This window comes from Cryptomeria japonica, chromosome 3, assembly GCF_030272615.1.
Source record: "Cryptomeria japonica chromosome 3, Sugi_1.0, whole genome shotgun sequence".
In the NCBI taxonomy this organism is placed as follows: Eukaryota; Viridiplantae; Streptophyta; class Pinopsida; order Cupressales; family Cupressaceae; genus Cryptomeria; species Cryptomeria japonica.
The window spans coordinates 665,676,033-665,701,527 of record NC_081407.1 but is presented as its reverse complement, the minus strand read 5'-3'; positions in this window follow the sequence as shown (position 1 = coordinate 665,701,527).

The following is a 25,495-nucleotide window of genomic DNA, read 5'->3' as shown; positions in this document are numbered from 1 at the left end:
ATTACTTAGCTATGATTTTATCTTTCTTTGATTTAAATTCATTAACCATGCTTGTAATGATCTATTGAGTGTTTTGTGTTGCAGATGTAGGTATCATAGGTATCACACTTCATAGGCATGACAAGAAAAATGTTACAAATCAAAATATAATAAATTAAAATGTTAGAAAAATTAATAAATTTTAATTTAAAAAAACATTAGAAAATTTAGGTAACAAATTGAAACAAATTAGATAAAAGAAATCCTCTACAATGTGACCCCTTTTCACATCCTATTACACACACAACATGACCCCTTATGAGCCCTTATGAGCCCTTAAGACCACATATGCCCCCGATGACATTATACATTCCTTAGGAACATAGAGGTTTGCATAGTGGATGCCAAGGGGTCACGCATGGTCCTAAGGGGTCACGCATGTGTTAACACATGTGTGACCCCTTAGGACCACATGTGACCCCTTATAAAAGCCTAGTGTGTACAACATACCCGTTAGTCCATTACATAGTGTCCTAAGAGGTCATATGTGTTCCTAAGGGGTCATGCACATGACTGACCCCTTAGGACCACATATGACCCCTTATAAAATTCTAGTGTACATAGAACATTCCCCTTAGGATCACATAGTGTCCTAAGAGTCCTAAGGGGTCACACATGTTCTCTAACACATGCGTGACCCCATAGAACTGTATATGACCCCTTATAAAATCCTAGTGTGAACAACATACCCGTTAGTCCATCACATAATGTCCTAAGGGGTCATATGTGGTCCTAAGAGGTCACGCATGTGTTAACACATGCATGACCCTTAGGACCACATATGACCCCTTATAACATCCTATTATACATATGACATTCCCCTTAGGATCACATATGTGTGGTCCTAAGGGGTCACACATACGTGACCCCTTAGAACCACATATGACCCCTTAGTCCATCACAAAGAAAATACCTTTGCTACTAAAATTGAAGACAAGGATGAATAGGTAATAGATAGTGGATGTTCACATCATATGACTAGAGATCAAAGCAAGTTTCTATATTTCCAAGAATTTGAAGGAGGTGTGGTTAGATTTGGATATGACAAATCATGTATGATCAAGGGAAGAGGAGCTATATCATTTTATGTAAGAGTAACACTGATAATGTCTATTATGTTGAAGGTTTGATGCATAATCTTTTGAGTGTAGGATAGTTAGTGGATAAGAGATTTCAATTATAGTTCAACGTTGTAAAATGCAAAATTATTGATAGATCTACACTAGAGATTGTAATCGATACTTAAACTAAAGGTAACATCTTTCATTTGAAATCCATTGAGAAGACATGTTTGATTGCATAGATTGATGAAAGTTGGCTATGGAATAAGAGGTTGTGTCATGTGAATTTTGATTGCATTGTAAAGATCAATTCTACTAAGGCAATTAGAGACATACCTAGGATTTTAAAATGTTATAATCTGGTATGTAAGTAATATCAAATGGGAAAGAAAGCTAGAAGTTTTAAGAGTATACAAGACAAATATAATGATGTTCTTGATCTTATTCATATTGATTTATTTTCTCCTACTAGAATAAAAAAATTTCAAGGTGATAGATATTTTATGCTAATCATTGATGACTATTCTAGAATGATGTGGGTTACTTTCTAAAGGAGAAATTTGAAGCATTTTAAAATTTTAAAATCTTTAAAGCTAAAGTTGAGACAGAGATAGGATTGAAGATTAAATGCTTAAGGTCAGATCAGGGTGGTGAATTCACATCTAGTGAATTTAATAGTTATTGTGAGAAGCATGGGATAAGGAGACAATTGTCTGCACTTGGACACCTTAGCAGAATAGAGATGTGGAAAGAAAGAATATAACTATCTTGGATGTGGCTAGAACCATGATGATGGAAGATAATTTGCCTCATATCTATTAGAGAGAAGTCATGAGCATGATGATATACACATTCAAAAAACTTCATATCAAAGGAGATGTCGGTAAGACACCTTATGAATTTTGGTTTGGTCATACACCTATAGTTAAGTATTTCAAAATCTTTGGTAGTAATGCTATATCAAAAGAGATGATTCCATTGGAAAGTTTGATCCTAGATGTAATGAAGGAATATTTCTTGGTTATTCTAATGAAAGAAAAGATTATAGATGTTATAAAAAAAGATTGCAGATAATTGTGGAGAGCATTAATGTCAAGGTGGATGAGCAGAACAAAGGTCAAATAAGAACTTATGTGAGAGAACCAGTAATGGAAATGATTATAACTAAACCAATAGCGCCTACACTAGAACAAAATGTTGAACTAGTTACTCTGACAATATAAAAAAATTCAATAGTAACTGAAGATTAGAGTAGAGGAATGGAAAATCAGAAGACTCCTATGTATGTAACATTCAATCATTTAGAGGATCAGATCATCGGAGACAAGAATAAAGGAGTGTGATAGCTCTAAAAATTGATTGCATGAAATTCTCAATTTTTGAGCTCAAAACATTGACTTTTTAGGTTTTACTTGTATCCTCTATGAACTATCTAAGGTCTAGGGTTTAGGGTTTATCAAAATTTCTTACATTTTGTGTAGAAAACCCTAGTAATGATATATTCTTCTATTACTTTTTCCTACTTAAATTCATGGGTGCCCTTTTCATGAGTGGTGATATCTTATTTCCTAAGAATTGAGTAATGATCAACCAATTTGTGAAATAATAGTTTCCCTAAGTCAAGCGCATAACATTCCTATTATTATTTTTCCTTTTAAATATTATTTCCCACACTTGTATTTTCCTAAGTCCAAAGAATCCTTAGTACTCTGATGATTTTCTAAAGACAAGATGGATCCAATAGCTAGTGCTTCCCCATGATCAAAGATGTGAGGATTTTAATGATCGTGGCATCATGAGATTGTATCATGTGTTATCGATGGAAACTGATAGGGTTAGCAGTGTAATTGGTCGAAAGCATTATGTTACCAGTTTGTAGGTAGTAAAGGTCGATCTACTAACGGTCCCATCAATTTGTACATGCTCAAAATAAATGGGGATGTTTTATCTTGATGTAAAAGGTGCTCAATTTTTAAATCCTGGAAGAGTTAATGGGTAGAATGCAAAGTGGTAAAGATTGAATAGATTAGATGGGCCTCGTATTCCTGCGATGGAAGTTGCATGGAGATTATGGACCATGGCATCATGAGATGATGCCATGTGTCTGAGTCTGATCAGGAAGACCTATGGAGTGTTGGCATTATACACTATAATGAGAATTAAAGGTGTTGTCATTGATGGAAACCTTATGGAAACCTTTAGGTAACCTTGTGGCATTAATCTCGTAAACCATCGGCAAGCACCAAAACTGGCAGGCACTTCACCGGCAACAACAACAATGTATACTGGCACCCCAAGTGACAGGAACAAACTTTTGTTTATTGTATTTAATTGTAAATATCTTTTGTAAAGATGACATGGAATATTGTAATAGACCCATATATATATATGAGATCTTGTAAATCATTTTGATATGGAAGAATAAGAGGAGAAGATAGGTAGAAGGAATGAGTGAATATTAAGGAAGATTTTGTATAAGGTTTATGGTTATAGTATGAGCTTAAACTGGTACTGAACCTCACATAGTAGATGTTGAATTGTAGAAGTAAATTGTATTGGAATCTCATAATCCATTTTGTAAGTTAGTGAGACTTCCATTTTTTAGATTGAGCAGTGAGCTCTAGGCGGTTGGCCTTCCTGCATGTGTAGGCACCTCATTGTAAGTAATTTCTATTCATTGGCCAGTGAGTGAATATTGTGGGTCACAAATCCCATCGAGGTTTTTACCACACCAGGTTTCCTCATTAAACATCTTGTGTTATGGTGTGTTTTATATGTTGTCTTTATTGTTCTTATTTACTGCATTAACTCTTATTTACCGGTACACTGTTTTGGAATGAAAAATACTTAATAAGGTCAAATATTCTGTTAACCAGTTAGATACTGATTCACCCCCCCTCTCAGTATCTTTGGGACTGTCATTAATCCTAACATGGAGAGGTTGCCAATGGAGTTTGGTCGAAGGATGATATGGCACTGTTCAGTCAGGATTTTATGGGTCCATGGATATAGATAGAAAGTCAAAGTGTTAAGTTGGAAAGAAATGACACTTAGATTTGCCAAGTTGGATGAGATCTACGGTTGAGTATCAAATGAGAAGTTAGGAGGGATTTTGGAGGCACCAAATGTAGCTCATAGGAAAAGGAAGAATTAATGGGATTCAAAATTGTACATTCAGGATTGATAAGACGGTCAAAGATGATAGCTTGAAGATGTGAAAGGATTTGGATAAGCTTCCAGTTCAAGTGTGATGAGTCATGAGTTCTCTGATGAATTCAGAGATTTTTCTATTGGTAGAGATTATAAATTAGAAGAATGTACACACATAAATGAATAAGATCAGAATAAAATCATTCATGTAAGGTGAACACATGTAGGTGGAAATGGAGTAATGGCCTAGAATATGGCAATGTCTTGAGTCATAGGTATGATTGCTGAAATCCATAGCTGACAAGGTGAGTAGAAGATATTGGGATGATGATTCTTCACATGGGTTAGCACCACCACATTGAAAATAATTTTTATTATAAATTCACTAGGCAGATGATAGAATGGATAGAAATAAATACAATGTTATTCATTTTTTGAGAACAATTCTTCATCAATGAGAGGATGTTATTTGAACATAATTATAAATGGAGTTGTCACATATTTTGTGACACTAGATGGATGATCTTTCTCTGGTATGATGTTTTTCATTGCTAGAGGGGTTCTGAAAGATCAGACGATTGCCAGAGGGGGTGTGAAATCCTTTTCTTTTCAACAAAATTCACCCTGGCCCTATTCTACACTCTTACTCTACCTTTTGTTGGCAGAGTGTTCCAAGAGGAAGCTCATGGGGAGCTCTCTTACTCTACCTTTTGTTAGTAGAGTGTTCCAAGAGGAAGCTCATGGGGAGCTAAAAGAAGGATTTGTTCGAGGGAGGATTGGCAGCTAGTCATCTCTACAACAACATGGAAGCTGCAATGCCTTCTCAAAAAATCTTGTTTACCACCAAGTTCCTCTTTCCATTTTCTTTGATCTTGGGCATAAAGGCTAGAGACTTTCCTCCATTTTGGTGGGAAAGTTTTGTTACATGCTGGGATCTATTTTTCTTTTAAGGAAGAGAAATGCTATGGAATAAATTGAGCATCTAGTGGTCCATCCGGGAGCGTCAAGGTGATATTGGCGCGGCTCAAGTGTTTTTGTTTCTACCAAAAATCAGTTGAGGATTTTGGTTCCACCTCATCACGAGCATGTACATGTGAATGTTTTTGAAATAGAATTGTATACGACCTTTAAGGGATAATTATCAAAGAATGCATCTGTTGTTAACAAGTTTCTTTCGGCCTAAAGCTTCTCACTCACTTGTCTTCTATAAAAGGGAATTCAAGGCCATTAGTTAGGGTCCAATTTTTTTGAGAAAGATCTCTATAAAATAGATTTGTTCTATAGGGTTAGGTTCCAGGTAGTTCTAGAGAGTCGTAGGAAATAACAGGGACTATAATGTTATTTTGCAGAGCAAAAATGTAATAGAGCAGTTGCAAGTTCCCCTTTTCAAGTGGGTTATTCTGTATTTGAATTTGTTGCCTATCATCTAATAAAAGATAGCTTATGATATTAATGCAAGTATATTTTCCTAATCTTTACTCTCTTGTGTGTGATTTTATCTTCTTTTAAGTAAATGGGATGAAGGGTTTTGTTTGTTTATTACATCATTATGATGCATGCATTCTTCCATTTAATGCTTTAATCCAAGGGGTTAATTAAAATGCTTGAATGAGATTATAGAGAAAATAAGGCTTTCCATAGGATTTGATAAGAAGTTCAGATGAAGGATTGTAAGTAGAACAATATTGTAAGGTAGTATTGTTTTAGGATAGACCAATTGTTAGATGAAATTTTATTGTATTTTTAGTAACACTTTTCATAGACTCTGTAACTCAAATGAATAAGGCACTGGTATTTTCTATGAAATGTCATTAGGTTTTCAGCTTCCGGTTTATCTTCTTTATGACTTCTCAGAACAAATCTTATAATTATCAGAATATCATTTTCTTAGTTTTATGTATTTTCTAAAAGTTGACAGACCCTTTCTCATACTCCATCTTAAGGTTGAGGATCACCAAAGGATTTTCCATCCTTGAGCATTCTCCCTTTTTGTCGAGTCCTATTATGAGATAATCTTCTTTGTTTCAGCAAGTTCTTGAGTTTTGTTGTAGAGAACAGGATATCTTACTGAAGGGATCACCCTCCCTAGTTCTGCAAAGCCTAAAGTGTAGAAGGACTTTATGTCCTTGTTATTGTTGGTCCAATCCTAATAGATATTGATAGTTAGAGGTGGCTCTCCATAGATATTTGGAGGAAATCAACTTGGTCTCTACCCTATAGTAGTGTAAACCTATCATCCATTTTGGGACCCAAAAAAAATTGGCGACTTTGTTGGGGAATGAAATGAACTGTTGAGAATCTTTGGTTAGAAAAAGATTACCAAATATATAGTGGAGATTTTGCTCAATTCTCATAAATGTTGCTAAGAAATCTGCTGTAGTTCTTTTTTTATAAATAATTTGGTCTAGATTTATCCATTTTTCAAGATTATATGTAATACCTCACAGTTGTGAGTGGTGACTCTGAGACTCTAAGATCTATGCACCACTGCATGTCTACTTGAAGAAGAACCAAGAAATTTGTAGGAAAGATGAAGCATATTTTAGCTCTTATGATGAAGTACCCTGACAAGTTGAAGACAAAATCAGTAATGCCATTTGATGATAAGTGTTGTAGTGTTGTGTTGAAACAAATCTGACCTGTGAAGAAATTCTAGATTGTTTGAGTAATTATCCTCTGCAAGGAGGTGGCGACTCTATCAAAAGATCAGTGTTAAAGATTTGAAGGATTAAAGGTGACTTTGTAAGTCCTAGGTTAAAGAAGGTAGTAGCAGCTTCAACATTTTCAAGTATTTAGATTTTCATGAGTCAAGTGTATTTTCATGAAAATTGTAAAATAAAATATTCCCTAAAGAGTGAATGAAGCACTAAGGAAGGGAATGGTAGTGATTATTTAACATGCTCCTATGATTTTGTTTCCATTTTCTGTATAAGATTAGATTGAGTATGTTTTGAGCCTTACAATGTAATATTTCAAGAGAAGGAAAATAAATAAGGGAATGAATGAAAGTATGTATCATATGCCTGTGTTTCCCTATAAATGTCAAATACAAATGTGCAACCTATGCCAAGTCATCATAAAATTTTATTTAGTGAAAGATATAAGCCATTGAATTTTGATGGTATCCAAGGTTTCCCAAATCTTGTCCCTATAGGGGTTAGAGAACAATTACTAGGATTCAATGGGAAAAGGTCAAAATCAGCACGACAACATTTGCAAGAGTTGTCTAAGTTATGGAAGATTTTGAGGTAAATCAGGAAGATGTTTTCATGAAGTTGTTTGTTCAGTATTTGAAGGAAAATGTCAAACTAGTTCTCCTACATGCCCATATGCTCTATTTCATGATGGGATAAGTTGATGTTGGCATTCATGGAACAATTTGGTGAAAGGATTAATCCAAGCTCAGTTATGAAAATATTCATGGACATCTAGAAAGAAGAAGATGAGTTAGTACCTTCTTTTAACCTCATATTTGCTAGGGCATTGGATGACATTCCTAGCAGTTATAGACCAAATGATGTAGTATGCCTAGTTTTTTATTTGGTTACATTTGAAGAAGAAGAGTTATTTTCTAAGAGATAAGGATCCTAAAACCTTACATCAGGAATATAGGATAATAAAGGATATTGAGAACTTGAAGTATGGAATCCCCAAGGGTTATCTATCTGGAAAGGTATATTACCCAAAGATGTTAGGTTTTGAAGAGAAGCATGAATCTAAAACCAAAGAACCATGTCAAGACCTTTATATCCCTATAGATCCCATTAGCCCTATTACTTGTTATGATTTGAACAAAAATATGAGTGAAGAGAACTTGTCCCAGACAGTGGTTATTCCCCATATTGATGAAGAAGAGGCTAATGAGAAAGTATCTGACATATTATATGTAGAGATAGATATGGTGTTGATCACTTTACTGAAGGACAACAACAATGATTTCTCCAGGAAGAGTACCTCACAAGGAATTGGTTTGCATTCTTATTTTTCAGATAGATCTGACAGTGAGTGTGAAGAATTGGAAAGTTTTATGTTTGAAATGGATGTAAGTCTGCATGATTTTCATGATATGAATTTAGTCTCCCAGGAAATAGTTGTATATGATAATGAAAACTTAGATGATGAGATACTATTAGTTTTAGTTGATGAGATTAGTGTGATATACAACTGTGTGGTATGGGTAAATAATGAGGAAGTCATATTAAACTAGTCTAAGGATCAACCTTATAATAAACTAGTTTTATGCAAAGAGTGAACTTCATTTGAAGAGTGGGAGTTTGAAGAAGATGAAAAAATTTATGCTAGAAGGAGTTGCCTTGATCCTTTGAGGGACTTCTATGAAATTGACCTAGAAGCATTTATGATTAGTAAATGTGAGGATGATCTCCTTTTTGATGATACAAATACCATTATTGAATATGAGAGTGTGGAGTTTGTTAATATTGACCAAGATTTTGGAATAAATGAAGGAGTTTGTTGCCTTGTTTCCCCGCATAACATTTTGAAGCCAAAATTGGAATGTTTTCTGTTACATGAAGATACCATTGTTGAAAAGGTAAATGATGTTGTTTTTTCATCATGCAGTGATCTGAATGTACACAAAATTGATCAAGACACACTGGTTGGAACAATAAAAAATGGAAGTGAGTTAGAATGGTTTTCAGATACTGACTATTTTGGTATGGATGTTTGTAGAAGTGTTACTATATTGGATGATCCAACATATGAGAGATTTCCTTTTGACCTTTGCAATGATTTTGTACCATGTTTGGAAAAATGTTTTTATAATAATGATACAAGGGTGCAAGCAGAAGAAGAAAATGATTTCTATGATGGTAGTTGCATAATAGAGTATGAAGTTTTAATCTTCTCTTTTCAGCTTGTTGAGCCAGACATGAGATCTATTAAGTGTTGTTATCAACTCATCTCCATTTTGGATAGTGAGTTTGGATTCTACATATGTCATGCAAAGCTAGATGGCAAGATTAAGGTGAATGGACATTGCACTCAAATTCAGCTTTTTTGATAATATGCAGAGTAAGAAAAAATATGGTTATGATATCCCTAGATTGTTCAAAATGCAGCATGATCATAACTATATTTTTGATAGACGAAAATATTGATTGACATTGGCTGATGGCGTTGGGCTATCATATGTGGTTTGATCCTGCAGGCCACCAACATTTCGGGGTAGATTTTTTTTGACTCTATGCCCAAAAAATTTATAAATAAATCCCCTCTTAAATTGCCTGTTCATGGACAATTTTTGAGGTTATGCTTTTCTTAAAAGTAGTTGTTATCCATGAGAATTAGTTAGGTTTGCTTTGGTAGTGTGGTTTCTTTTATGTTGAAGTTACACTATCCAGGTAATTTCTTTCTGGTCTACCCTGCAGTTGGTCTACTTCACTCAAAGATTCTAGTCTCTCACTTCATTCTAGTAAAATGAGAATCCCCAACTAGAGCCACTAATAGCTCTAAAAATTGATTGCATGAAATTCTCAATTTTTGAGCTTAAAACATTGATTTTCAAGTTTTACTTGTATCCTCTGTGAACTATCCAAGGTCTAGGGTTTAGGGTTTGTCAAAATTTCTTACATTTTGTGAAGAAAACCCTAGAGATGATATATTCTGATGCTACTTTTTCCCACTTAAAGTCATGGGTACCCTTTCCATGAGCGGGGCAATCCTATTCCCTAAGCATTGAGTAATGATCAACCGATTTGTGAAATAATAATTTCCCTAAGTCAAGCGCATAACATTCCTATTACCAATTTTCCTTTTAAATATTTGTGCCCATGCTTGTATTTTCCTAAGTCCAAAGAATCCTAAGTACTCCAACCATTTCCTAAAGATATGATGGATCCAATGGCTAACACTTCCCTATGATCAAAGATGTGAGGATTTTAATGATCACGACATCACGAGATTGTGCCACATGTTATTAACGAAAACCAATAGGGTTAGTAGTGTAACTAGTTGAAAGAAATATTACTAGTTCACAAGTGGTAAAGGTCGATCTACTAATGGTCCCATCAATTTACACGTGCTCAAAATAAATGGGGATGTTTTATCCTAACCTAAAAGGTGTTCAACTTTTAAATCTTGGAAGAGTTAATGCGAAGTATGAAAAGCAGTAAAGATTGAACAGATCAAATGACCTCACTTTCCCACAAAGGAAGTTGGAGGAAGATTATGAACTATGACATCATGAGATGATGCCTCATGTCCTAGGTTGATTAGGAAGACCTATGGAGAGGTTGTTGAAGGAGTTTGGTCAAAGGATGATATGGCACTATTTAGTCAGGATTTTGTGGGTCCACGGATATAGATGGAAAGTGAAAGTGCTAAGTCAACAAGAAATGACCGTTAGATTTGCCAAGTTGGATGAGTTTTGTGGTTGAGTTTCAAATGAGCAGTTAGGAGGGATTTTGGAGGCACTGGTCGTAGCTCACGGGAAAAAGTAGAATGAATGGGATTCAGACTTGTCCATTCAGGATTCATTTGATAGTCAAAGGTGATAGCCCAGAGATGTGAAAGGAATTAGATAAGCTTCCAATTCAAGTGTGATAAATCACGAGTTCTCTGATGAATTCAAATATTTTTCTATTGGCAAAGATTCTAAAGAAGAAGTATATATACCCATGAAGGAATAAGATCAGGATAAAATCATTCACATAAGGTGAACACATGTAGGTGGCAATGGAGTAATGGCCTAGAAGATGGTGATGTCTTCAGTTGTAGGCATGATTGTTGAAATCTATAGTGTTGTTCTCCATTTTGAAAACTTTTATTTCTTCTCTCTTTAAAAGTGAAAGCTACTACTTTTGTACTGCAATGGAACAAAACAAAAAAAGGATTGAAATAAAGACATCAATATGAGGTTCCAGATTTAGGAAACCTCCTATACTTTAATCTTATAAAAGCTCGGGCAGGTGAACCCTTTTAAGACTATTTTCTTACAAAAATAGTAAATGGTTTACAAAAAACTAGTGTAAATTCCTATAAACTTTCCTTACTGACCAATACAACTAAACCTAAATGGAAAGTTGATTTGAATTTTGAAAAGGATCACAAAATGAACCCAAAAACCAACAGGTAAACCAGTGCCTTATCTGGGTAATAGAGTCATCTACAACAGATTGCAACCTAACAAAAGAAACTTGTACACAAATCACAAGTTCTTGATTTATCAACTCTGAATATGCCTGACATATACATAGTCCCAATCTAAACTAGACTTCATCATCAGATCCACACCAAAAAATACTCATATCAATGACCTTGTTCAAAGTATATTTATATTTTCCTCCTTGAGAAGAAGACTAAAAACAACTTCATTAGATGCTTAGCAAATCATTCAAATAAACAATCCTTGATTATTTAAATAGAATGAACACCAGTAAAATGACATAGAGACAATACAAGTCTGAGTTTAAATTCTCTACACTGTATATTTCATTCCTCTATCAAAAGGTTACAAGTATATCATATCTGACTTAGAAATTCCTAAGAATATGGCCTATATTGACTTTTCTTGAGTTTAGCTACAAAATTTTGTGACCTCCTTTCTAGGTAACCTCGGTATCCTTTTATAGAAATTAGGATGCAACAAGCTTCAGACTACCTCAAAGAAAACTCTTACCCTAACAGTCATTTACTCCAAAAGTTACATTGTTATACCATTACAGTTGAGGGAGAAGCATAACTTTCTTTTCTGGGATGTGTGCTTGATTAATTCACTAGTCATTTAGTTGGAAAGTGGTGAAAAAGGTAGGCTCCTATTACCAAAAACTAGTTGCAACAACTGACAGCTTCATAATGCTAGTATATCATCTCATGTCAGAACATTGATGGGTTATACCTAAGACACACAGTCACGCACCATTATGTTCTTTGCAAATCTCCTTGAATACCTCTTGTATACACCTAAAAATGGTCTGAAGATAGTTAATTAATTATGCAGTTATTTGATTAATCCCCCTTCTCAATTAATTGAATTCACAAGAAATTTAATTAATTTCTTTATTCATCTACTAGTAAATAAATCTACATGATCTATTTATATAGTTCATCTCACATCCCCCTTTGATTAATTAATTCTAAATTAATTAATGTCTCCCCATACTAATCAATTCTTCTAATCCCTAATTAAGATTAACAAACTCAAGTTTGTTGAGATTAATTACCATTTTCCAATTATTTGAATTTCTAAATTCAAATGAGCACATGGCTCCTAACTTTAACCACCCAACCTAACCATCCCCTAACTTAACCCATTCAATCTAATCTTGGGTCTAACTAAACCTATCCTATCTTGCACATTCTAACCTCCTTATCCTAACCTCTCATGGTGTGGATATTCTCCCCTTAAGACACATGGCACTTTTTCCACATGTCTCCTCCCTTGGACACTTGCCCTCTCATGAGAAAGGCTCCTTGACACTTTTCACCATAGAGATGACAAGTGTACCTTCCTCCAACCTCTTCTCCAGCTTCTTCAATCTTGGCCCTTGATATCTTTAGATCAAATCTAGACCGTCGATTCCTGCCACCTCAACTTTGGCCTTGAAAATTCCTATAAATACCCCTCATTTTGGAGCAATAAGGATCCCATATCATATCAATTTAGGCATTTTTACTATAGGCATTTGCATTTCAATTATCTAGTAACTAGAATTTGGATTTATCATAGCATGTTAATCTAGTTTCTTGAATCATGCATTTCATATCATCTCCATAGCTAGTCATGATCAATTAGCTACTCAACTCTTGAGTTGTCACTTTGGAGGTCATTGCTACGTTGAGAGCCGATCAATCCAACTCCTTCAAGGTCCTCAAGAATAGAGGAAAATGGGACATTTCAAGGAAGGCTTATGGTTTGCATCTTTGATTTAGTTTTCAATTAAGCTTTCAATTATGTTTTTATTGTCTCAGTATATGTGTATGCTTCTTATACTAACCACATTTTTAGCATCACACCTCTCACCAACTTTTCACTTCAAAACAAAGTCGGATGGAACTTTCACACCTCTCCCATTAATTCTTTTGAATATTTTAATTTTGGCACCAACGGACCAGGAAGGCCCTCTTTCTAAGCACCTATCCTTTAGTCACCATGTCATGACATTTAAAGTTCAGACATATTTCCATTGCAGTATAGTGATGGCCATCTGATCATGGAAAACAAGCATGCCCTTTAACTTTCCTGAGTGACTCACTCCAAATAGGCCCCACCACTTGGTCTCTGAACCATTGAAAAGTTAACCACTACCACTAGTTGTCTGGGATAACTGCTCACCTTAATTACTAGCATTAACTGTTGTTTGGGCCCACCACTAGTGGTTTGTCACCATGTCACAAGGAATAACCATCACACACCTTCATGTTGTGGTATAGCGTCAACCATCAATCTACATCAGACCTGCCCAGTCATTAACCATTCTAACTTTCAAAGTGGGCCCCCTATCTATTTCACTCATCTACAGACCCATGCCATGTGTCACCTCTGGATTGTCTTTGGATTCTCCTACTTGCTACTAGGACCTTCCATTGGACTTAAGCCCACCACCTCACCATTCTCTATGTCACGGGGGAAAACTATCAAGCATCTTCATCTCATGGTATAGTGATGACCGTCGATCTGCTTTCAACCTTCTTGATCCTTACCTTGGCTATTAACCTTTTCTGCACATGGTCGCCAAGCCATGGGGATAACTGGTGAGCTTCTTTCCATCACAACATAGTGACCGCCATTGGATCTTTCACATCACTATCTGATCTTCCTTGATCTACCCGGTCTTTACCTTGGCTAATTTTCTCCCTTCTACCATGTGTCACCACGTGTCAACCATTGGTTCACTCATGAGATCTACTTGGGCATCACCTATCTATCAAGCCTGCCACGCATTAGCCTACCACCTGTTCATGGATCCACCCAAACCGCCATGTCACCTTTGGTTCTATTGGGTTGTTCAATATCATTTTTTGGCCAAACTCCTCCCTTGGCAAGTTGTTCACATGTCTCATTGATACTACAGTTTCATCGAGACCTTCACTTTATCGACGGGACTAGTTCCGATTTCTTCGATGTACCTTATGTTGATGGAACTGAGCCTTTAGTGAAACCTTTTAGAGATACATCATGACCAAGGTCTATTTGATAAGTCACTACTTGGTCTTATACCCTTTGCTCCACCATGTGGCACCACCTCATTTGTTCTAGGGTCCTAGCAAGCCACCATCTAACTTTCCATGTGACTACCACTTCACCATCACTAGAACCACCACTTGGACCTGGGCCCACCACCTCACCAGCCACTAGACCACCTCCTCACCAGTCACCAAGTCACGATGATATCTAGTGAGCATATTTCTATCATGACATAGCGATAGTCATTTGAACTTCTGCAATCACCGTTGATCCACCTGACTTACTCATTGGTTATTTTGCCCTTATGTTGCAAAATTTGGCCAGTTTGAAATATGCACAGGGGGCTCACCAAATCACTGAGTGACACGTTGTCAAAATCCCATAAGCTTTGACACTATCGATGCGTGTGACTTTGCATTTGAATACAAAAATGCTCCTCCCCATGGCCAATGTGGGATAAATGTTCTACATGCCTGGCGACTGAAATTGCTTCCTTGGACTGTGCAGAGAGGATGGTTTTGGTCATGGGCTTGGACTATACCCCTGCCATTACATTGTTTAAAATCTTCTGAGGGCTACTAACATGCCAAGATGGAAGTTTAGATGCAACAATCATGAAAAAGGGCCTCTCAAAATCTCAAAGTTTTATAGGTCCCAATAGTGGCTCTGACTCGAGATGGTTGGATGTAAGACCAACATAAGAATTTAGCAAAAACTCTAGAACGTAGACCAACAAAACCCTAAAGAAAGAAAACCTAAAATATATGCAATGTACAACTACTATGCATGGACTAAAATAGATCAAGAGAAGTAAAATTTGAAGAGTTGTCCATGCATTGGAAATTCCTATACTTCACCATTCATTCCTTGCAAGAAATATGAGTCCTTTCCATTGATATCACAAACAATTAAAGGGCCTATCCATAGTGATTCAAATTTCTTATGTTTGCCTTTGTCTTGGTTTCTTGCATTCCACTGTAACACCATATCACCAATTTGGAACTTTCTTGTACCAGTCCTTTTATCAAAAAGGTACTTTGATTGTAATTGAAGTTTCATATTCCTTTTACGAGCTGCAGTCCTTATTTCCTCTAGCTCTACTAACTGAATCATTCTTTCTTCCATGGACTCAGACATTTCTAATTCTTCAATTTGTAAAAATTTGGAAACTAGAAGCAAATTATTCATAGGTAATCTGGCTTTCACTCCATACACTAGCTCAAAAGGGGATATACAACTGGCCTTTTGATTGTCAGCCCATAAAGCTAACCTACACTTTTGATTTCAGGACCTTTTATTTTCCTCTAGGATCTACTTGATGATGTTGAGTAGACTTTTATTACTTGATTCTACCTGGCCATTTCCCTATGGGTGGTATGGTGAAGATTATGACATAATAATCCCATAATTAACACATAACTCTAAAAAATGCTCAGACTTGAAGCACAAAGTGTTGTCCATGACTATTTTAGCTAGCACACCAAACTTTGTCACTATATTGTCCATCAAAAAATTAATGACTACCTTACTAGTGGCTTGTTTGGTAGGTATGGCTTCAATCCACTTGGTGAAATAGTCTGTAGCCACCAGGATCCATCTATGACCCCTACTTAATTTTTCTATTATCTCTCCAATGAAATCAATGCCCCATTGAACAAAAGGGGCTTCAACTGTAACACAATTCAAAGGCAAAGCACCAACATACTTTAGTTTAGAAGAAAACCTTTGACAAGGATCACATTTTTTAACATATTTATGAGTATACTTGAATAAAGTTCGCCAATAATACCCTGCTCTGATTATCCTACCACTAGTAGTCTTAACTAATAGTGGCATCCATGCACCCCATTATGCATCTCTTTCAGAACCTTCTTAGCTTGGAATTTGTCTAGGCAAACCAATAACATCCCATCACTATTCCTCCAATACAGGTCTCCCTAAATAAGAACATATTTATGCGATTTTAACTTTAATGTTCTCATCTGGTTGTGTGTCATACGTTCTAGACATGAGGCATTCTTCAAGAAGTATACCACATCTGAATACTACGCTTGCCTCTCAATACCAGTGACTAGGACTTCCTTAGTTTCAACATTATTAACATCAACAGTAACCAGATTTGATTCAGCCATCAATTTTTCAAGGCCTAATCCTCTTACCAGTTTGGTGATTTTTATCACTAAGTCAAACTCTTATATTCTAGTTATCCATCTGCATATATTTCCCATTACTTTAGACTGGGACAAAATGTCTTTCACAACTGCATGTGGTACATAGGCTACAATTCGAGCATTTACCAAATAAGGCCTAAATGCTTTTATGACTTTGACTAGAGAATATGCCTGCGTCTGCATGATTTCATACTTTAATTTAGCAACCTTTAAAGATTTTCTATAGAAAGCAATTGGATGTTCATATCCTTCATCATCATTTTGAAGCAGAACTGCTGCTACTATGTGGTAAGAAGAAAAAGAAAATAATGCATGAGAAAGGCTTATTGTAATCAGGGGACTTTAGCACTGGTGCTTCCTGAATAGCCTTCTTAATTTTGTCAAAATCCTATGTAGGTTCTTCATCCCAATAAAACTTTGCATCTTTTTTAAGTAATTTAACAATAGGCTTAACAATTTCAACAAAGTTATCTATAAATCTCCTAACAAAATTCACCTTGTCCAAGAAATACTGAATCCCTTTAACATTCTTTGGCTAAGGAACATTATTTATAGCTTCAATCCTTTCAGGGTCTATTCTAACCCCTTCCTTGGAGACAATATGCTCTAATATTTTTCCTTCAGTCACTGCAAAATGACATTTTGGGGGGTTCAAGGATACACCAAACTCTAGAGCCTTGCAAAAAACCTTTTCCAAATGGCCACAGTGATCATCTGCCTTATTTAAGAAATATGTCAAATCATCCTAGTAAACTACCATTATGATGTTAATAAACTCTTTAAAAGCTAAATCCATTGCTCTCTAAAAAGTAGCTCCAGCATTCTTTAGACCAAATGGCATTCTCACATACACATAAGTCCCCCAAGGGATAGTAAAAGTAGCCTTAAATTGCTCAGACTCTTCCACTAGTACTTGATTATAACCTGAGAACCCATCCATCATTGATAATAAATCACAACCAGTTACCCTTTGCAACATGGCTTCCATATTCGAGGAAGACTAATTGTCTTTTAAAGAGGCAACATTCAAATTTCTAAAATCTACACAAAGCCTTATGTTCTCATTCTTCTTTTTGATAGGGACCAAATTGGATACCCATGAAGAATGTCTTATACATTTTATAATGCCCCCTTCCCTTAACTTGGTTAATTCTTGTTGCATTTTGGTCTCCAAAAGGGGGTTAATAGGTCTTTGCTTCTATCGAAAAGGCTTAGCATTAGCATGCAGCGGAATTTCATGTTGAAATAAGTCTTGCCTATACACCTTTAGGTCCTCATAAGACCAAGCAAAAACATGTTTATATCCTTTTAATAAGTTAATGAGGTTGGTCCTAATATGGGGAGACAGGTTCTTCCTAATATACACCAACTTAGGGGATTCTTCTATCCCTAAGTTCACCTCATCCAACTCCTCCAACTTTGTAGATGATGCTTGATGTAAGTGACCATCACTGTAACTAAACATACCCTCTGGTTCAACTAGTTCCCTGGGTATTTCATTTGTCTCTAGCTACACTATGTCACTTCCAAAAATAGTTTCATGTCCATCTACTACTTCCACCAATGCATTACAATCAATCTTTTGACCTTCATAGTCATCTATGCATTGTACAAATCTAAGGATGTCTTCATCATCCTCAAAAACTTTCCAATTGTACATATTATCTGGGATGGTTGGTCTGGATTTTGTCTCAATTATTGAAACTCCAGTCAATGCTACATCATCATTCTTTAATGCAACATTAGCTAAAAAAGTTGCCATAATGTTCTTAAACCTTTCAATCCAATTAATGGAAAATGCATCAGTGTTTAATGACATCCCAAACAACATGCTTGTACATTTTTAGATGCATATCTTGACCTTATCTGAGACACTACAAGTTTAGAGTCTCCATAAACCCTTAACAACTTGATCCCATGTCTTTTAGCAATTTCTAAGCCTAATAACAGGGATTCATACTCAACTATGTTGTCTGTACATTGGAAGGCTAACAGAAAAGAATACTTGAAGGTAATACGTGATGGGGAAACAAATAGCACTCTTGCTCGAGACCCTTCATTAGAGAAAGCTCTAGACCCTTCGTTAGAGCAAGCTCCATCAAGGTACATCTACCATGGGCCTTCTTGTTGGGATTCCAGCTCATCAACAATAGGATCAATATTCTTCAACTGAGGTTGAATGGGTTCAATCCTGAAGTTATCAAGATCCACATCAATCATGCAATTAAGCATGTTTGGGTCTACTTTTTTAATAACCACTGAGGCACATGGTTCTTTGTACAATTTTATAGAATTCCCATTCACTGGGATAGTTTCATATGATAAATCTAGCTGAAGATATCCTCCAACAACAACAGCCCACTATCTAGATAGAAGCATGCCATAATGGGGCTTGGTGTCTATAACTATTACATCTATTTTATAAGTAGCTTCAAGGAATGCTGCTATTTTTACTTCTACATCTTTCATAGTACCCACAACAGGCACTTCCCATATGAAGTGTGTACTAACAAACCTAGTTCTTTCATAACCCCATAAGGTATTGCATTAGCAGCTGCACCAGAATCTATCATGCAGTTTTTTATCAATTTGTTATTTACTAATAGTGTGACATAAAAGGGATCTATCTTAGATGGTTCTTGATTAATAGTGGTGCCAACATAAAATTATAGGACCCTTTGTAATTGATCCTTCTCATCCTTCACCTTTCCCTTTTTAGAAGAAGCATCTACATTTGATATACTTGAAAGCAAAGAAAAAGAAGCCTCTCTATGTTCTTTTATTTTCAGCAGCTCTATCAAAGGTACTAAAACTTTCGTCTGTGTTAAAGCTTGAGTCATATCAGAAATAGTGTTAACATTATACTCAACATGAGCTTTAACCTTTTCTACCTTCTAGTGACTTGTTCTCTTGTCACCAGTGGTCTATGCCTTATTTCCAATTGTATCAGCAATATCAAGTTTTGCTGAACTACTTGATTGATCACCTCTAGCCTTACTATCTTTGTCAGAAGTTTTGTTCTCAGCGGACCTCTTAGAAGAAGTTTCCTTAAAAAATATAGAACTAGGCATACCTTGACTTCCATCATCTTTGTTGCTTCTCAGATTATAGTTATGCTTAGATTTAGCTATTGCAGCCTTAGTGAGATTCTTGACTTCCTCCTCACTAGGCCTTCTAAGATGAATCTCTTGATCTTCTATTGTGACTACATTCAAAGTGGGATTCCAATCAATTGTCAATTTCCCTTGGCAATTTGCATTGCTTCTTGAGACATAATAGTCACTGTCCACAATATACTCAAACATATTAACTGCATGTTCATCCTCATTTCTCATGGATTCATTTAGAGCTTGAGCCACAACGCATTGATAGGGGGAATGTGTCCCATCACATGCCATACACCAAGGGGTATTTTTTACATTATGTATGTTTCCTCCCTTTAAAGGATCAAGGGTGTTATGATTTTGTGTACCTTTTGATCTATCCTACATAGGTTTTCTATCTTTCCATGTAGTGTTATATGGCATATCATGCAATCTAGCAGGTCTATCTTGCCATTTGTAGTGAGACCTCTCAGGTTTATTTACTTTAGTAGTAAGATCCTTAATATAAGTCATTAATTTCTCTATCTTATCCTCTTCTTTAGAGGATTTATTTTTTCATGGTTTTTATTCCTACCACAATCTTCCATTAGTCCTTCTTCCCATTTTAACCAATACTTTTCTATTACTCTCTACATTGATTGCAATTCTGAAAGAATCCCTTAAGCTATGTGGGTTCTTATCTCTAAGAATGTAATCCATCTTAGGATCAAAGGAATTGTAATAAGTGGTTAGACATACATTCTCATCTAACCTCATACATTGCCTTTTGAAACCATGTATTAAAATTTGTAACAGCCTCATTATCAGACTTCCTAATATTGTTAAATTCATTGAGCATGAAGCTCACATTTGTCTTATCATCATATTTCTCTTTAAAGCAATTCTTGAATTCCTCCCAATAACTAATGCTATCTACTGATAAACCTCGATACCAATATCTAACATCCTCAATCAAAGATTTGTCAAATAGCTTCATGATGACATCCTCATGTGCAATTTCATAGTCATTAATCATGTCACCAAAATATTTTAGATTCTCTTCATAACTGATAGCATTGTTCCCAGCAAACTTCTATATTTTATCCCACATTTCAATAGGGACATGGTTTGGATATCCTCGAATTCCATCAAAATACAATTACCTATACAGCTAAACATTTATCGTTCCTATGAAACTTATTTCCAATAAAGTTATTTCCAACATTCACTCTTGGACATGAATCACCAGCTATAGGAGTTTGATGACTTTTATTATGGGATGATCCATGGCTGGTTTGGTTTACTAGAATTGTACTTAAGGGAATGACAAAATTATTTGGGGTAGCATTTGTTTGTATCATCGGTTGAGTATTCAACAAAGAGGCAAAAGTATGTTGGGATGTAGGATTACTATGATCTATAGGTGGGAAAGTTATAGGAGGATCTTTTAAGCAATGCATCTTTCTTCTAAACTCAGCATTAAGTGCTTCTATTTCAACCTTTTCTAACTCCCTTTGTAGGTCTTCATTTTATTTCCTTATCCTTTCTACCTTGATCTCATGCAACATCATTCCCTGGGGTCCTTTTGCACTTCCTAACACTAGACCCACAGATTTATTCTCCACTACTTTCTGCTTCCCTTTGTCAATAATAGGTATGGAAAGTTTGGGATCACTGTGAACCTCCCTACTAAGTTGTGCTGCAACTTTAGGTGCAAAAGCAATTTTGGGATCGAGGATTTCTCTAATAACATGACCTTTCTCTTTACTCCTAGGTTCTTCTTGAGAAAACAACTCAAGTTCTACAATATGTCTTAATAACCTATCTCTTTCAATGAGTTTGGCTTTAGTTTCATTCTCTTTTCCCTTTTCCTTTCTTTTTCTTATGGAAATAAATTGACAAACCCTTTGATTTAGAACCTCAATCTCCTGGGACACTTCATCTTGGTCCAGCAAGGTTTCCTCTAAATGAGACACATTTAGCTAGTCCATATCAATTAGACTAATATTTCCTTCCATAGTTTTGGGAATGGAACTGACCCTATTACTTGTACCATGCCTAGCTCTCCCAAAAACATAGTCATTAGACAATCCTTGGTGAAAGGTTTGGATGTCATCATTAGTACCAAGCAGGCCCACATGAAAACCCATAATATCATGGTCAGAGTCATGAGAAGAGGCATTGGACCTTTCATATATGGGATGCTCAAAAGATTTACCCATTTGATTACTCTTTTTTTTCCATGACCGATTTGACTGATCAGGAATAGCAATTCCTCTCCATCCCTTCTTGACTAGTTCAAGTAACCCTTCATGCAACTTCTCTTGAGGGTTTTTCTTCATATAGGACCTAGTACTCCTTCTCCTATTCATCTTGCTAACCCTTTGAAGTGACTGTGATTTTTTTAAAAGAACACTAGTTTTTTCCTTAATTTAGAGTCGCCACCCAATATCTTGGGAGTAAAATATATGGTTTAACATAGTGAATCACTTACAAGACATTTGAGAATAAAATAGTTGATCTTTAGAAAAGAACATAATAGTATTCTAAGATGCTAAAAGATGGATCAAGGATTTCTTTAGAAAGAGAAGCTGAATAATTTTCAAACTGAAACCAAGGGAACCTAATCTCAACACTTTTATGCAATAAAGACATAGATCTGCAATATAAGACTTATCTTATTTGACTCTCCCCAATAGTGTCACCACTTTTGTTGTTCTCCATTTTGAAAACTTATGTTTCTTCTCTCTTTAAAAGTGAAAGCTACTGCCTCTATGCTGCAATGGAACAAAACAACAAAAGGTTTGAAATAAAGACAACAATACAAGGTTCCAGATTTAGGAAACTTCCTACACTTTAAGCTTATAAAAGCTTGGGAAGGTGAACCCTTTTAAGACTATTTTCTTACAAAAATAGTAAATGGTTTATAGAAAACCAGTGTAAATTCCTGTAAACTTTCCTTATTGATCGATACAACTAAACCTAAATGAAAAGTTAATTTTACTTTTGAAAAGGATCATAAAATGCACCCAAAAACCAATAGGTAAACTGGTGCCTTATCTGGGCAATAGAGTCATCTACAACACACTGCAACCTAAGAAAAGAAACTTGTACACAAATCACAAGTTCCTGATCTATCAACTCTGAATATGTGTGACATATACAGAGTCCCGATCTGAACCAGACTTCATCATCAAATCCACACCAAAAAATACTAATATCAATGACTTTGTTCAAAGTATATTTATATTTTCGTGCTTGAGAAGAAGACTAAAAATGACTTCATTAGATGCTTAGAAAATCATTCAAATAAACAATCCATGATTATTTAAATAGAATGAAAACCAATACAATGACATAGAGACAATACAAGTCCAAGTTTAAATTCTCTGGACTATATATTTCATTCCTCTATCAAAAGGTTACAAGTACATCATATCTGACTCAAAAATTCCTAAGAACATGGCCTGTATTGATTTTTCCAGAGTTTAGCTACAAAATTTTGTGACCTCCTTTCTAGGTAGCCTTGGTATCCTTTTATACAAATCAAGATGCAACAAGCTTCAGACTAACTCAAAGAAAACTCTTACCCTAACAACCATTATTTCCAAAAGTTACATTGCTATACCATTGCAGTTGAGGGAGAAGCATAACTTTCTTTCTGGGATGCATGCTTCATTAATTCATAGGTCATTCAGCTGGAAAGTAGCCAAAAAGGCAAGCTCCTATTACCAAAAATGGTTGCAACAACTGACAACTTCATAATGCTAGTGTATCATCTCATGTCAGAGCATTGATGGGTTCTACCTAAGAAAACACACAGCCACGCACTATTATGTTCTCTGCAAATATCCTTGAATACCTATCACCAACTTTTCACTTCGAAACAAATTCAGATGGAACTTACACACCTCTGCCATTAATTGTTTCGAATATTTTAATTTTGGCACCAACAGACCAAGAAGGCCCTCTTTCTGAGCACCTATCCTTTAGTCACCATGTCGTAGCGTTTAAAGTTTGGACATATTTCCATTGTGGTATAGCGATAGCCATCTGATCATGGAAAAATAGCTTGCCCTTTAACATTCTTGAGTAACTTACTCCAAACAGGCCCCACCACTATTAGGATTAATGATAGTCCCAAAGATATTGAGAGGGTGGGTGAATCAGTATCTAACCGATTTATATAATATTTAAATTTATTAAGAACTTTGCATCCCAAAATTGTGTACCGGTAAATAAGAATTAATGTAGTAAACAAAAAATATAAAGACAACATAGAAAACACACCATAACACAAGATGTTTATTGAGGAAACCCGGTGTGGGAAAAACCTCAATGGGATTTGTGACCCGCAATATTCACTCACTGGCCAATGAATAAATATTACTTACAATGACAGGCCTGCACATGCAAGAAGGCCAACTACATAGAGCTCACTACTAAATAAGAGTCACATTGACTAAAAAAGTGGATTATGAAATCCAATACAATATACTACTTCAAATCAGCATCAACTATGCCAAATTCAATATCGGTTTAAGTTCATTCTATAGCCAAAACCTTCATTGTCAACTATATCTCTTTATACAAAATATCATCCATATATTCTCTCCATGCATACTACCTTAATAAACAAAATGACCTATAAGATCTCATACATATATATGAGTCTTTTATAATATGTCATTTTAGCTTTACAAAAAATAATTACATTTAAATACAATAATAAAAAATTTATTCCCTGTCGGCTGGGGTGCCAGTATGCATTGTTGCCACTGTTGATGAAGTGTCTCCTAGTGTATGTAGATGTCTATGCTAGTGATGTTGGCTTTACTAGATGAGTGCCACAAGGTTGCTAGATGGTTTCCATCAATGACAACACCACTATTCTCATAAGAGTGTAGAATGCCAACAATCTCCCCCTTTGGCATTGATGGCAACACTCGTGAGAAAAATTAAAAAACTGTTCCAAAAATTGAAGTCCAAAAAGTTACCAAAAAGATATGCTCCCCCTGAGAAAATGATCTCCTTTGATTAATCATTTTTCTCTATCCACTATTCCCCCTTTGACATCAATGACAAAGGTTGTCAAAAATTTGTCAAACGAGTGAAAAACTTTCACCTTAAAGTTTATAACCGATTGGTTACAATCTGGAATATATCTGCCAAAACCAAATAAAGACTCTACATGAATCTATTGCTATCATTCAGGGTTGCCTTAGTCTGTTGGATTGCACTGGTGAGATGATGCATGTGCTCTTCTGGTGATCTTTCTCCTTGAAGTAATGTCTTAGAGATTTTGTTTCTCAAAGAGATAAGGTTGTCCAACTTAGGACCAAGTTTATACTTAAGTTCTCTAGCTTTAGCCCTAATCCTTGCCTTCTCTTTCTCAAATTTCTCTAATTTTTCCTCAAAACCTTCTATTTCCTGCTCAATAACTGATATAGGCTCAGATGAACCAATTATGTTATCAGCTATATCATCTATTTCTTTCTGTACTCTGCTTATTTCCTTTTCTATGTCCTTTGTCAAAATATGCGGTTTGCATGTTTCTTTGTATGGCTCTTTGTATTCCAAAATTTTAGTGTTGAGTGCCGATAATAGTGTATTCATGTGTTTTGTGCACTTCTTTATTGTGTCCTCAGAGAATTTATGCTTTTCAACTTTTTCTTTGAAGGTGTCCTCATTCACCTTATCAACCATTATTACATTGTTAGTAATAAATTTGTACAATGTGTCCAATTTACCTAAAGAATCCCTTACATGATCTGTGTTAAATTTTTCTACAATCAATTTAAGAATTGTTATGATGTCATCAATTACCTTGTAATCCAATGCATT